The sequence below is a fragment of the Acomys minous genome (genome assembly GCF_964271855.1).
Source record: "Acomys minous genome assembly, chromosome: 2".
NCBI lineage: Eukaryota > Metazoa > Chordata > Mammalia > Rodentia > Muridae > Acomys > Acomys minous.
The window spans coordinates 72,297,753-72,313,939 of record NC_140484.1 but is presented as its reverse complement, the minus strand read 5'-3'; the positions used below and the strand labels follow the sequence as shown (position 1 = coordinate 72,313,939).

Here is a 16,187-nt window from a genome sequence, read left to right as displayed (position 1 = left end):
CATATTGTAGTTTCAAAAATTAGTAATAAGGAGTTAAATTAAAATTTAAATACATTAAAAATTGAAACAGAAGCCGGGCGGTGGTGGTGCAGGCCTTTAATCCCAGCACTCAGGGAGGCAGAAGCAGGCAGAGCTCTGTGGGTTGGAGGCCAGCCTGGTCTACGAAGTGAGTCTAGGACAGCCAAGGCCACACAGTGAAACACTGTCTCGAAAAACCAAAAAAAAAAAAGATTTAGAAAAAGAAAAGAAAACTGAAAAAATAATTAAGACTTATTCCACAGACCAGTCTGGCCCAGAATTTATGATCTTCCTGCTTTAGATTCCCAGCTACTGAGACTGAAGACGCGTGCTACCGCATCCAGCTGCCGGGACTGAAGACGCGTGCTGCCGGGATTGAAGACTCACGTGTTACCACATCCAGCTGCCGGGATTGAAGACGTGTGCTACCGCATCCAGCTGCCGGGACTGAAGACGTGTGCTACCGCATCCAGCTGCTGGGACTGAACACGCGCGCTACCGCATCCAGCTGCTGGGATTGAAGATGCACGTGCTACCGCATCCAGCTGCTGGGGTTGAAGACACGTGCTACCGCATCCAGCTGCTGGGATTGCAGATGCACGCGCTACCACATCCAGCTGCTGGGATTGAAGATGCACGTGCTACCGCATCCAGCTGCTGGGACTGAAGACGCGTGCTACCGCATCCAGCTGCTGAGACTGAAAAACGCGTGCTACCGCATCCAGCTGCTGGGACTGAAGACGCGTGCTACCGCATCCAGTTGCTGAGACTGAAGACGCGTGCTACCGCATCCAGCTGCTGGGGTTGAAGATACGTGCTACCGCATCCAGCTGCCGGGGTTGAAGACACGTGCTACCGCATCCAGCTGCCGGGGTTGAAGACACGTGCGTGCTACCGCATCCAGCTGCCGGGGTTGAAGACGCGCGCTACCGCATCCAGCTGCCGGGACTGAAGACGCGCGCTACCGCATCCAGCTGCCGGGACTGAAGACGCGCGCTACCGCATCCAGCTGCCGGGACTGAAGACGCGCGCTACCGCATCCAGCTGCCGGGACTGAAGACGCGTGCTACCGCATCCAGCTGCCGGGATTGAAGACTCACGTGCTACCACATCCAGCTAAAAACTTTCAACCAACTTCCAGCAGTCTCAGGCTAAGTACGAGGAGATATCCGAGTCACCAGACAACTGAAAAACAAATAAGTAAAAGGCATCTGACAAACTGAGTCCAGCCCATGCCTCCTCTGAGAGGTAGCGTTTTTCCCTCTCTTCTGTTTGGAATCCTGGAACTGGATGACTTATAAAGAATAGCGGCTCATTTCCCTCACCTCACCATTCCGGAGGCTGGAAAGTCTGATATTGGGGTGCAGGCATCTAATGGCGCCCATATTCTGCATCACACCAGGCTTTAGAAGAAAAGGAAAGCTTGGCACCGTGACACACATCTTTGTTTGTTTGTTTTTCGAGACAGGGTTTCTCTGTGTAGCCTTGGCTGTCCTGGACTTGATTTATAGACCAGGCTGGCCTCGAACTCGCAGCAATCCGTCTGCCTCCCTAGTGCTGGGATTAAAGGTGTGGCACACACCTTTAATCCTGGCATTGAGGCAGAAGCGAACAGATCTCTGGCAGTTTCAGGCCAGCCTGGTGTGCATGGTGAGACTCTGTCCCAAAGGAGAGGGAGAGAAAAAGAGGCAGAAGAGGCAGTGACTCACCGTGTGACGCCCTTGGCTGTGCTGTGGTAGCTGGAAATGGACGGACATTACCCCTCCTGGAAGTACTGAGGACTCACACTGAGATTTCCTTAAACTGTCCTCAAACATGTCACACCCAGTTCTATAATAATAGAAGAAAACAGGAATTAGCTTCCAGATGGAATGACCCAACATAATGAGTAATCAGACCCAGAACAAGAACTTTAAGATCTTATAGGTGCCAGATGGTGTTGGTGCACGCCTTTAATCCCAGCACTAGGGAGGCAGAGGCAGGTGGATCACTGAGTTCGAGGCCAGCCTGGTCTACAAAAACGAGTCCAGGACAGCCAAGGCTACACAGAGAAACCTTGTCTCGGAAAAAAAAAATTTTTTTTTAACAGCAACAGTACTGTACAGGTGAATGTATACTGTATAGATGCTTTTTCAAGACAAGGTTTCTCCATGTAGTCCCTGACTATCCTGGAATCTGCCCCGACCCCTACACCCCCCACCCCTACCCCCACCCCATGCCAAGGTCTGCTTGCTGTCCAGATAAACAACATTACCAAGTGTTTTTGGATTGTGGGTGGGAGGTGGCCCGGACAGGAAAAATGAGAGCAGACGGGCTGGGATGGGGCTGGGAGATGAGGGGGGGGGGTAGTTTAGGGGGTTAGTACCTGCCCAGCCCCAGGTAAAATGAGACTATTCTAAACTACAGCAGGTGCCTGCGGCTTTATTGTTTACGAACGCAGGTTAGATAATACCACCATAATAATTACAAGCTAATTTTATAATAAACATTTTTGGATATTTTTATATTTACCACAATAGAGAAACCTTGTCTCAGGGAGAGAAAAAAAAAATCTGAGGGCTCTCAGGTTTAGGCTTAGGTTCTGGTGACATGGCTAAACAAACCAAGGTGAGCAACTATGGAAGCCGCTATGGTGCCTCCCTCCAGAAATGGCGAATAAAATAGAAATTATCCAGCACTCCAAGACTGAGATGAAGGGGGAGGCAGTGGCATCTGGCACCGGGGTTCCTGCATGGAAACAGTGGCTGGTGGGGCCTGCGCCTACACCACCACTGCCGGAGCCACAGCTGAGTCTGCTGTCAGAAAACTGAAGGAACCGAAAGGCTAGTGGGTGCACTACCATTTGAGACATCCCTAGCCTGCAATAAATGGATTTGCTTATGTAAAAAAAAAAAAAAAAAGAAAAGAAAAGAAAGAAAGAAAAAAGAAAAAAATCTGAGGCTGGAGAGATGGTTCGGCAGTTAAGAATGGAGTTGGATTTCCATTGCACATGCCAGGCAGCTCGCCGCCGCCATCTTTTATGGCTCCAGCTGTGGGAGTTCCAAAGCCTCTGGGCTCCAGGTGCACCTGCACTCACACTGCGCAACCACACATTGTTTTATTATTATATTTCATTATATACCACATTATATTCATTACATTACTATATTTCATGAGTATGGATGTTTTGCGTGTGTGTGTGTGTGTGTGTGTGTGTGTGTGTGTGTGTGTGTGTGTATGCTCTATGTACATGGCTGCTCTGTGGAAGCCAGAAAATGGCATATAATCCATGTAATCCCCTGGAACTGTTGTTCCAAATGGTGTGAGCCACCGTGTGGCCGCTGGGAACCAACTCTGGATCCTCTGAAAAGGGAGCCAGTGCTCTGCACTTCTGAGCTATTTCCCCAGACATACTTTTTCTCCCTGCCTCTCTTTTCTTTTCCTTTCTTTTTTGGGACAGGGCCTCAGTATGGAACCTCAGACTCACAGTGATTCTTGGTCCCTCAGTCTCCCAAGTTGCTAGTGCTACAGCTGGGAGCCATCACACTCAGCTGAAATTTCATGGCTTTCAAAACCATGTCGCTGTTTCTTTATAAAAAGATGTTTTAGCCTGGGGGTGGTGGCGCACGCCGTTAATCCCAGCACTCGGGAGGCAGAGGCAGGTGGATCACTGTCAGTTGAGGCCTGCCTGGTCTACAAAGTGAGTCCAGGACAGCCAAGGCTACACAAACAAACCTTGTCTCAAACAACAACAACAAAAAAAAAAAAAGAGGAGGAGGAGGACAGGAGAAAGAAATAGTCATGGTAGCAGCAGCCACTGTGCAAGTGTTGACACAGGACGCAGGTGGAGACACACTATGGCTTACAGTCCCACCCTTCAGCCGCCCAGATGGCAAGATGTGCGTGAGGGAGCCAGGCAAGAAGTGGTTCCCACTCTAGCTGTGGCTATTTGACTGTTGCTCTGGGCTTCGGTGGTCCTAGATGGGGCTGGCAGTGGGGTGCTGGGGGTGAGAGTCGGGGAGTGCAGTGTTACCCACTCTGCACCTTCTTCTAAACTTCACTCAGAATCAAGGAGTATCAAAAAAACCAAAAGTATGCTTTTACGCCAGGAAATGAGGGGATTTTGTTTGTTTTGTTTCTGCTTTCTCTGTGTAGACCACACAGTACCCTCCTGCTTCTGTCCATGACAAACTGCTGAGATTAAAGGTATGCGTCGGTTTGTTTGTTTTTGAGGCGGGGTTTCTCTATGCAGCCCAGGCTGTGCACATTGCTCCCTTCTTGCCTCAACCTCCCCAGAGCCAGGAGTCAGGCATGCACCAGCACACATGCTTTATGGTGGGGTCTTGTACAGCAACAGATAACTGAACTAAACGCTACAGCGGAAAGTGTGTGGTTATGTATTTATGTACTTAGAGTAAACCAGAGAGTGTCTGACTGCTAGAATACTACATCAATCAACTGACACTAAGTTAATTATTGCAAATGCCATCCGTGCACTAGCTATTGACCTGTTCCAATACTGAACTAACAAATATAATTTCAAGACTATCCAATGAGAAAAACAAAATGGTTTTTTCTCATCCTTTTGGAAATTGATGAAAATGCCACAGAAAAGGAGTTCAAGGGACTAACAGAGCAGACAGGAATTTTTTTTTATTAAAAAGAGGCTGGGCATAATGACACACATCTATAATCCCAGCAGGAGGATCACAAGTTCAAGACCAGCCCAGGCTGCATAGTAAGACCTAGCCTTAAAAGGAGGAAGAGGAGGAGGAGGAGGAGGAAGCCAGAGAGTCGGTTGAACAGGTAGAGGCATCTTCAGACAAGCTTGTTGACTGAATGCGGTATCTGCAACCCATGGGGAAGAAGGGGAGGGCTGGCTTTACAAGCTGTCCTCTGACCTCCACATGTGTACATGCAACACACACACATCACACACACATCACACACACATCACACACATACACTCAACACACACACACCACACATACCACACACACACACACCCCACATGCACCACACATATGCACATGCACACCACACACATACATATACACCACACACACCCTACATATAACACACACACATACACACCACACACTACACACACACACCACACATGCACCATACACACACATGCATACCACACACATACATATACACCACACACAACACACAACACACACACATGCACGCCACACACATAGATATACACCACACACAACACACAACACACACACATGCATGCCACACACATACATATACACCACACACACAACACACACACATGCACACCACACACATACATATACACCACACACACAACACACACACATGCACACCACACACATACATATACACCACACACACAACACACACACACATACCACACACACAGTGTATGGACAGCATCAGGATGGCTGCTGTGGATTGAGCTAAGAACAAAACCAGCAGCAAGAAGGCCACAGCTATATTTGGAAGAAGGAAGAGACCAACCCAGTGCTTGGGGCAGATGGTGTAATATCAACAGATGACCAAGAGGAAACAGAACTTCAAAACTTTCATCTTGTCTTTTCAACCAGAAGGTGCTCAGGATTAAAATGACTTAAGGGGGCTGGAGAGATGGCTCAGAGGTTAAGAGTACTGTTTGCTCTTCCAAAGGTCTCGAGTTCAATCCCCAGCAATCACATGGTGGCTCATGACCATCTGTAATGAGATCAGGCGGGCAGGCACACATGTGGGCAGAATACTGTATAAATAATAAATACATTTTTTAGAAAATGACTTAAGGTTGCAGTTAGGAGCTGGGGTTGTGCAGTGGCAAAGCTGGCATAGGTAAGGCTCTCTGTTTGAGAGAGAGAGAAAGAGAAAGAAACAAAGAAAGAAAGAAGGAAAAGCAAACTAACAAAAAAGAGATGATATAGTCAGGAGGAAATGGAACCTTTAAAGAGGGGACGAGGACATTAACGCCATCAAAATGCTCTAGGCCACAGACTTGGATCTGGCTTGCTCTCTAGACTCCAACAGAAGCTGTGTGCCGCCCTGCAACCATCACAGACAAACTTTGATTGGTTTGAAGAAACAAAAACACTAGCTGGTCAGTGTTGTTCTGCGTTGCGCTTATGAACCATCTTAAATGACTTAGCCGTGACTTTCTGGTATCCGTTAGCAGTGCGTGGCAGGAACAGTAGGAAGTTGCATGAGCAGAGTCGACTTCCCCTTCTCCCAGCATCACCACAGCACTCCCTCACTGCTGACAGGCGACGCTGAGGGCTTCAGCCGCTTTGTGCCTTGATCTCAGGCAGAGACACAGCCTTTGGGGATGTGCAGACGACATAAGCAGCAGCACAGGCACAGCTGTTCAGGGCCCCCCAACAGTGTGAACATTACTCAAGTGTGGTGATGCGCACCTGTAATCCCAGCACCTGAAGAGCACAGGCCAAGAAGCCACACATTCAGAGCTAGCCTGGGCTTCATAAAAAGACCTGGTTTGGAAAACCTACCAAGCTGGGCATGGTGGCGCACGCCTTTAATCCCAGCACGCCGGAAGCAGAGGCAGGCGAATTGCTTTGAGTTTGAGGCCAGCCTGGTCTACAAAAGTGAGTCGAGGACGGCCAAGACTGTTACACAAAGAAACCAAAAAAAGAAAGAAAGAAAGACCTACCAAATAAACTGGGCCTGCTGCCACAGGAAGTTACTAGCTACTAGCTACTCTGGAAGCTGTGGAAAGAGGAACACGGCCTCAGGGCTAGCCTGCACTCAGGGCTATTCAAGAGTATTTTAGGCATGATGGCGCACGCCTTTAATCCCAGCGCTCCAAAGGCAGAAGCAGGTGGATCGTTGTGAGTTCCAGGCCAGTCTGGTCTACAAGGGGAGTCCAGGACAGCCAAGGCTACACAGAGAAACGCTGTCTGGAAAAACAAAACAAACACAACAACAACAAAGAGTATCTTGGGTGACTTATCAGGCCCTGTTGCAAAGCAAAACATTGAGGACAGAAGTTCAAGGTCATCCTCAGCAACATAGAAAATGCAAGGCCAGCCTGAGCTATCTGCCTCAAAAAGTAAGTAAATAAAGCTGGGCATGGTGGTGCCAAAAACCCTGTATTGAAAAAACAAAAAAGAATCTGAGTTTGAGGAAGCCTCATCTACATAGTGAGTTCAAGGCTAGCCGGAGCTACATAGAAGGGTTGGAAAGATGGCTCAAGAGGTTAAGAGCACTGTCTGCTCTTCCAAAGGTTCTGAGTTCAGTTTCCAGCAACCACATGGTGGCTTATAGCCATCTATAATGAGATCTGGTGCCCTCTTCCGGTGGGCAGACATAGATGCAGGCAGAATATTGTATATGTAATAAATAAATTAAGGTTTTTAAAAAAAGAGCTACAAAAATAAAAAATTAAAAAAATAAAAAAGAGCTACATAAAAACTCTGTCTCCACAAACAAACAAATAAATAAAATGATTCTAAACTAAGCTTTATAGAGTTAGCAAAAATATCAGTGTAAAGACCTATGGGAATTCATTCCTTAATAAGAAGTAATGGGGCTGGAGAGCTGGCTCAGAAGTTAGGAGCACCGGCTGCTTTTCCACAGGTCATTTTCTTAATGATGCATGTGAGAGGGCCTAGCCCGTTGTGGGTGGGGCAGCCTCTGGGCTGGAGGTCCTGGATACTATAAGAAAGAGGGATGAGCAATTTGTGAGGAGCGAGCCAGTAAGCAGCACCCCTCCATGGCCTCTGCATCAGCTCCTGCCTCCGGGTCATGCCCAGTTTGAGTTCCTCCCTTGGCTTCCCTCAGTGGACTTTGATTCCTCCCCAGGTTTTTTTTTGTTTTGTTTTTTTTTGTTTTTTTTAGGTTTTATCACAGCAATAGTACCCCTAACTGAGACACTTGTCCTCTGGCTTCCACATGTACAAGTTGGTACACACACACACACACACATACACGCGCGCGCGCGCGCATACACATACTCAGTTACTTAATAAATGTAATAAAAATAAGCATTAATAGCCAGGTGTGGTCATGCACGCCTTTAATTTCAGCACTTGGGAGGCAGAGGCAGGTGGATTTCTCTGAGTTCGAAACCAGCCTGGTCTACAGAACTCTGTCTTGGAACCCTGTCTCGAAAAACTCAAAAAAGCAAAGCAAAATAAAACCCAAAAACAACAACAAAATCTATTTAAATCTACTTGTTCCATCCCCACTGAAGGTCAGAGCAACCTTTCGGCCACTTGAGGGACCTGCTTCAAAGTCACATTCCAAAGCACCGGTCCTTATTGGAACTGCATTGCAGTCCTCTGGAAGACTTCCCTTAGAAGCTGTCACTAGCTGACCTCACTTGGTGCTCCTAAAGGGTCTGATGCCCTCTTCTAGTTTCCTTGGGTACAGCATGCACGTGGTGAACATACATACAGGCAGGCAAAATATTCATACCAATAAAACAAAAATTAATAAATCTTAAAAAGAAATAGCTTAGGGCTGGAGAGATGGCTCAGAGGTTAAGAGCACGGGCTGTTCTTCCAAAGGTGCTGAGTTCAGTTCCCAGCAACCACATGGTGGCTCACAACCATCTATAATGAAATCTGGTGTCCTCTTCTGGTGTGCAGGCACACATTTGGGCAGAATACTGTATAATAAATGAATAAATCTTTTTTTTATTTTTGGTTTTTCTAGACAGGGTTTCTCTGTGTAGCCTTGGCTGTCCTGGACTCTCTTTGTAGACCAGGCTGGCCTCAAACTCACAGCGATCCACCTGCCTCTGCCTCCCAAGTGCTGGGATTAAAGGCATGCGCCACCACCGCCTGGCTAATAAATAAATCTTAAAGAAAGAAAGAAAGAAAGAAAGAAAGAAAGAAAGAAAGAAAGAAAGAAAGAAAAAGGAAATAGCTTAGGCAGGTCACAAACTCAATTAGAAAGCAAACAACAGAAACAAACTCTATGAGCTCAGCAATAAGAGAGCTTGCTGCTCTCGAAGAGGACCCAGGTTCAATTCCAGCACCCCCATGGTGACGCACAACCACCTGTAAATCCAGTTTCAGGAAACCCAATGCCCCTTCCGTCCTCCCTAGGCACGAGGGCACATACATGCTGGGATTAAAGGCATATGCCCCATGCCTGGCCTTGTTGGTCAGTTTTAACTGTCGATTTGACAAACCTAGAGTCCCCTGAGAAGAGAATTTTAATAAGGCATTATCTAAACAAAGTTGGTGGTGGTGCTTGTCTGTGAGGGAGCGTCTTGAGTGTTGGTTCGATGAGGAGACACCCCGAGTGCGGGTGGCACCATTTCCAGGGCTGGGCTCTGGGCTCCTGAGAATGGTGACTAGAGCTGAGCACGAGTCTGGCTTGTCCTTGACTGTGGGTGTGATGGGACCAGGTGCTTCAAGCTCTGGCCCCTGTGATGTCCCTGCAGTAATGGACAGTGACCTATATGCCTTAAACTAAGCCCTTCCGCCTTTTTGTCAGGACATTGGCCACAAGAGGAACAGAAATGGAACAGCTACTTTATGCAGGACTCTGAGTTCTCTCTTCCCATCTCAAGGACCACAAAGCAAACAACCCTCAAACTAAACTAAATACATTCAAGGAAGCCATGTTTTTTAAAAAGATTTATTTATTTTATTTATTGCATATGAGTGCTTTATCTGCAGAAGAGGGTGTTAGATCACATTATAGATAGTTGTGAGCCACCATGTGGTTGCTGGGAATTGAACTCAGGACCTCTGGAAGAGCAGGTGGCGCTCTTAAGCACTGAGCCATCTCTCCAGCCCGGGGAACCATGTTTTAAGAAGTAAAAGAGAGGGCTGGAGAGATGGCTCAGTGGCTAAGAGCGAAAGCTGTTGTTCTACAGGCCAGGGTTCAATGCCCAGCACCGAGAAAGCAGCTCATTGTGACTATCTGTAACTCCGGCTGCAGGGCATCCACTCTTTCTTTAGGCACTGCACACATGCGGTTAACAGACAAACTCCCATATGCATAATATAATAAACTAAAAAAAAAGAAAAAGAAGGGATGCAGAGAGATGGTTCCGAGTGCTTATTGCTCTTGCAGAGGACTGAGGTTCAGTTCCCAGCACCCATGTGGCGGCTGACGCCTGTCTGGAACTCTAATCTGCACTCCTCATGCACAGCCTGTACATGGTGCATAAAACACACATTCAAACAAAACACAAAACACATAAAATAAAAATAAATGAATCTGCTGGGCATGGTGGCTTCAATTGCAGCACTCTAGCGGCAGAAGCAGGCTGATCTCTGAGTTCCAGGCTAGCCTGATCTACACAGCAAGTTCCAGGCATGCCTGGTCTACATAGTCTTAAATCAAATGAAAACAGACAAAAAAGAGTGAATGCTTTCCAACTCTGGTGAAAAATGTTAATCTATACATCCAAGAAACTAGGTGATGGCCCAGCAGGGAAGACGGGAAGAGACTGACACTCAGACGCATCACAGTAAGGACATGGAGGACAAGGAAAAGGAGAAGAGCTGGGTACCAGCAAGGAAAAAACTTGTCATGTTGTACAAGGAAACTTAGCTTCAAGAACAATATGACAGGCCAGATGGAAGGGTGGGGCACATCCCAAGTACATCCCACAAAACAGCAAGCCAGGCATTGTGGCTCACATCTACAGTCTCAACACCTGGCAAGCTGAGGCAAGGGGACTGCCATGAGTTTGCAGACATCCTGGACTATACGGTAAGTCTCGGGCCAGCTAGGGCTATATAGAAAGATCTTGTCTTTTGGTGTGGTGGTGCATGCCTTAAATCCCAGCACTCAGGAGGCAGAGGCAGGTGGATTGCTGTGAGTTTGAGACCAGCCTGTTCTACAAAGTGAGTCCAGGACAACCAATGCTACACAGAGAGACCTTGTCTCAAAAAAACCAAAGAAGAAAGAAAGAAAGAAAGAAATATTAAAAAGATACATAAAATAAACATAATAAATTAATAAATACGTTGATTACTAGTATTCATAGTACTTCTATTCTGTAAAGTCACTACAGGCACTAAATTGACACATGCTGAGAGAGCCCTAGTGGCACAGGCCTGTACTATCCAGCTAGTGGGGAGGTTAAAGCAGGGAGTTCAAGAGTTCAAGGCCTGCTAGCTGGTGAGTTCCCAGTCTGCCTGGGCTACAGACAGAGGCCCTGACTGAGAATGAAAAGGTCTAGTGAGGCTTAGTTTAATTCCCAGTACACACACACACACACACACACACACACACATGCACACACACATGCACACACACACATGCACACCACACACACCCCACACACATGCACACCACACACACACATATACACACACCACACACACACCATACACACAGACCACACACACACACACCACACACACATGCACACCACACGTACACACACACCACACACTACACACACCACACACATGCACACCACACATACACACACCACACACATACATACATACCACACACACATGCACACCATACATACACACACACCACACACACACACATACACACACAATACACACACCACACACACATGCATACCACACATACATGCACACCACACACCACACACTACACACACCACACACACACACCACACACACACACATACACACACCATACACACACACACTACACACACCACACACACATGCATACCACACATACACACACAACACACACTACACACACCACACACACCACACACACACACATACACACACACACACACTACACACACCACACACACATGCACAACACACATACACACACACACATACACACACACAAATGGGCCAGTGAGGTGCTCAAAGAGCCTGCTAATCAGATCCCCAGAGCCCACAGATGGAAAGAATTGGCTCCTGAAAGTTCTCTGACTTCTATACACACTTGGTGGCATGTGTACGCGCATGTGCATACTCACACACTAAATAAGTAAATATTTTTTTTAATTAAAGCTGAACATTGGTTCAGGGAAAAATCACACCATTGACGAAAACATCGAGTATTGATTTATTAACATTGAACTCATAGTTAACAGTGACATGGCTCATACCTGGGCACAACTCATGGATTTTGTTGTTGTTGTTGTTGTTTTGTTTTTGCTTTTCAAGGCAGGGTTTCTCTGTGTAGCCTTGGCTGACCTCAACTTGCTTTGTAGTCCAGGCTGGCCTTGAACTCACAGCCATCTGCCTGCCTCTGCCTCCCGAGTGCTGGGATTGAAGGTGTGTGCCACCACTGCCCAGCTAACTCATGGACTTTTCTCCATGGCACACATCTAGGCCTTTGCGAGCCTTTGCGAGCCTCTGCCTCTGCGAGCTGGAGCATGCCAGGCAGCACCTCATCACTACAGCTGGGAGCATTTGAAGCAATGTTAGCCCCAATGAAGAGCTCAGAATGTGCCATTAAATTAAAGTACTGACACAGAGGTGCGCTTAGGAGTAGGAGCAGAAGGACCGGGAATTTGAAGCTAGCCTGGGCTACAAGAGACCTTGCCTCAGAAAAACAAATAGGCACAGTTGTGCGTGCCTATAATCTCAGCTACTCAGGAGGCTTCAAAACAGGGGGGCTTTGAAATTTGGGTCTAGCCTGGGCAACTTAGCAAGACCCTCTCAAAAAATAGAATAGCTGGGACTAGAAAGATGGCTCAGTGGGTAAAATCACTTGCTGCCAAGCCTGATGACCTGGGCTCCATTTCTGGGAATCAGATGGTGGAAGGCATTAACTCCTGAAAGCTGTTCTCAGACACACACACACACACACACACACACACACACACACACACGTAATTAAAAATAGTTAAACAGCAAACAGGTATGCAACACTGGCTCAAGTCACTGACAAAGGGAAAAAAAAGATCACACACACAAAAAAAATTGGTACAGTGACACTGACCTGCAATCCTTCGTTCATCTCAAGGTTTCTACTGTTTCCTTGGAGATTTTCTCTTTGGCTTTTTAGTTCTTGAATAGTGTTGCTTAATTTCCACATATTTTTGAATTCCCTAAATTTCTTTTGTTGTTATTTTCAGATTTTTTTACTCTTGCGATTGAAGAACATTCTCTGTATTACTTTAGTCCTTTAAAACATCGAAAAATGACATTGATTTCACACAGCTATTATTATTTTTTGTTTGGTTGTTTGGTTGTTGTTGTTTTGGTTTTTGGTTGTTGGGGGGTTTTGTTTGTTTGTTTGTTTGTTTGTTTTGAGACAGGGTTTCTCTGTGTAGCCTTGGCTGACCTGGGCTCCCTTTGTAGACCAGGCTGGCCTCGAACTCAAAGAGATGCCTGCCTCCTGAGTGCCGGGATTAAAGGCGTGCGCCACCACGTCCAGCTCACTCAGCTATTATTATAAAGTGAGCAAGGTCGGGCATCGTCTTCCTCTCTGACTTAGCCATGCCAACCTAGGACAGAGATGCTCAGGATGGCGGTCGGATGAAAATGGGCAACATATGGTTGAATGGTTGGTTCCCAGTTGGTGGACTGTTTGGGGAGTGTGAGGAGCCGTGGCCCTGTTGGAGAAGGTGAGCCCATACCAGGAGGGTCTTTCTCTACCTGCAGATGAAACTCTGTGTGTGTGTGTGTGTGTGTGTGTGTGTGTGTGTGTGTGTGTGTGTGGTGTTCTTAAGACAATCTTGTTCTACAGTTCCACTTACCATTGTAACCCAGGCTAGCCCTAGATAGTCCATCCTCTAAGGACCAGGAATACGGCTGTGCACCATGCTTGGAAATCAATACATGCTTAAACAGGACTGATTGCTTCTGCAGCTGACAGGAAGTGGATTTAAAGGCCCAGATCGAGAGAGAGAGAGAGAGAGAGAGAGAGAGAGAGAGAGAGAGAGAGAGAGAAAGGTTCAGGAGTTTATAGTAAGTTCAAGGCCAGCCTGGGCTACATTAAGACTCTAAAAAACAAAAACAAAAGAGCCTTCACATATGTAGTCATTACCTTACCAAGGAGCTTATGAGAGACTGTGGCGAGCTCCCTGGAAGAAAGCACCATGAGCAAGGCACACAAGTAGCTCAGGTTGGAGGGCTGGGAGAGGCATTTATAAAAGTGAATAAAATATTAGGCCAGCCAGATGCAGTGGCGCACGCCTTTAATCCCAGCACTCAGGAGACAGAGGCAAGTGGATCTCTGTGGGCTCAGGACCAGCCTGGTCTACAGAGAGAGAGTTCCAGGACAGCCAGAGCTACACAGAGAAACTGTGTCTGGAAAAAATAAACAAGGGCCAATATGAAGGAAGGATACTTTGGCTATACCACAACATCTGAAAAATGGGATTTTAGCTAGGTATGACGGTATGCAGCTTGTCTTTGCTACTTTGTGGGTTCTTATTTTTCTCTTTCTTTATTCTTCCCCCTTCACCCCTTATCAATAGATAGGAAAGGAGTGGGGGGGAGAGAAAGAGAGAGAGAGAGAAACAGACAGACAGACAGACAGATGGACAGAGACAGAGAGATGTGAATCTGATTTCTTGTTTCTTCTCTGAGCATGACTAACTACTAACAAAACACAACCAATCCCCCCAACAATAGACCAACCACCACCCACCCCGCCTCTCTGGGCCCTAGCATTTATACACCCTCTGGAAAGCTCCCAGAATTCCAAATGTCACACAGTCACGGAAACTATGTGCAGCTGGCTAAGCCACGCCTCTGCTACGGCATGAGAGAAACCATAGTCGGCTGCTGTGAAGCAGCCCCGCATCTCCACACCTGGGATTGAAGCAAAATCACATTCTTATATTTCTGTTGTGTGTGGTTTGTTTGTTTTGTTTGTTAGTTTGTTTTGTTTTTTACAGAAATCAAAATTCCAGAATTGTCACTACAATGGCACATGCCTATAATCCAAGAACTTGGGAGGTAGAGGCAAGTGGGTCATCCTTGGCTACCTGAGAGTTTGGGGCCAGCCTGGGCTATAATAAGACCTTTTCTCAGAAAGCCAGAAACCCACAGTAGGGGAGTCACTTTCCTCAGTGATAAGGTCACTGCCAGGTAACCCACCACCACCTTATGTTCCTACAAGCAATTTTTTTTTCTTTTTTTTTAGTTTTTTGAGACAGGGTTTCTCTGTGTAGCCTTGGCTGTCCTGGACTCACTTTGTAGACCAGGCTGGCTTCGAACTCACAGAGATCTGATCAGCCTGCCTCTACTTCCCGAGTGCTGCGATTACAGGCATGCGCCACCGCGTCCGGCCCCTACAAGCAATCTTAACTAAACTTAGTGGATAACAAAACAGGTAAACAAAAGGCATGAAAACGGAAGGGAGCTGAAAGAAAGGAGACATTCAGTGGGCTTAACTGGGAGAAGACAACTAAAATATACTGTACACACGCACTGAATAGTCAGAGAACATAAAACCAAACAGAACTTACAAAGATAATAAAACAAGCCATTGTTTTTGCTCTTTCTTTTCCACTCTTTCGTTTCTAAAGTGGACTAAACATAGGCCTCGCATATTAAAGTCTCTACCACTGAGTTATATTACAAGTCCTAACTTTGTTATTCATGGAGGAGGGGTGCACGCTGTGCCCTGCACATTCGTGGAGTCAGAGGACGATTTCAGGAGTCAGTTCTCTCTCTCCATCGTGGGTGGGTTCTAGGATCAAGCTTGGGTCATCTGGCAAGCTGTAGCTTCTCCCCTGTGCTGCGCTGTAACAGCTACATAGCTGAGGTTCCTATGCAATGGTAATTTGGTGCAATACAGTGCTTGATGCTGGGCTGGAGAGAGATGATTCAGTGGTTGGGAACAGTGGTGGCGCACGCCTTTAATCCCAGCCCCCGGGAGGCAGAGATAGGTGGATCGCTGTGAGTTCGAGGCCAGCCTGGTCTACAGAGTTAGTGAGCTCCAGGACAGCCAGGGCTACACAGAAAAACCCTGTCTTGAAAAGCAAACGAGGGGGCTGGAGAGACGGCTCAGTGGTTAAGAGCGCTGCCTATTCTTCCAAAGGTCCTGAGTTCAATTCCCAGCAACCACAAGGTGGCTTATAACCATGTGTGATATGGTGCCCTCTTCTGGCTTGCAGGAGTACATGCAGGCAGAGCACTGTATACATAATAATAAATAAATAAATCTTTAAAAAAAAAGAAAAACAAACGAGAGAGGGTGGGGGTTGGGAGTGGGGGAGTGGGGGGATGAACATGGGGAGTGGGGGGAAGAACATGTACTGCTCGTGCAAAGGACTCGAGTTTGGTTTCCAGGGCGGGAGGGGG

At 46.9% G+C, this 16,187-nt stretch overlaps 1 long non-coding RNA gene across 1 annotated transcript; it reads right to left on the bottom strand.

Annotated features, from left to right (window-relative positions):
- Positions 1 to 965: 965 nt before the first annotated feature.
- Positions 966 to 14,222, bottom strand: LOC311592127. The gene is made up of 4 exons (XR_014777299.1): positions 13,631 to 14,222; positions 12,871 to 13,054; positions 1,728 to 1,848; positions 966 to 1,203 (listed from the first exon to the last, which is right to left on the bottom strand). It is a non-coding gene; the product is annotated as an uncharacterized lncRNA (long non-coding RNA).
- Between the last annotated feature and the right edge of the window lie 1,965 nt (positions 14,223 to 16,187).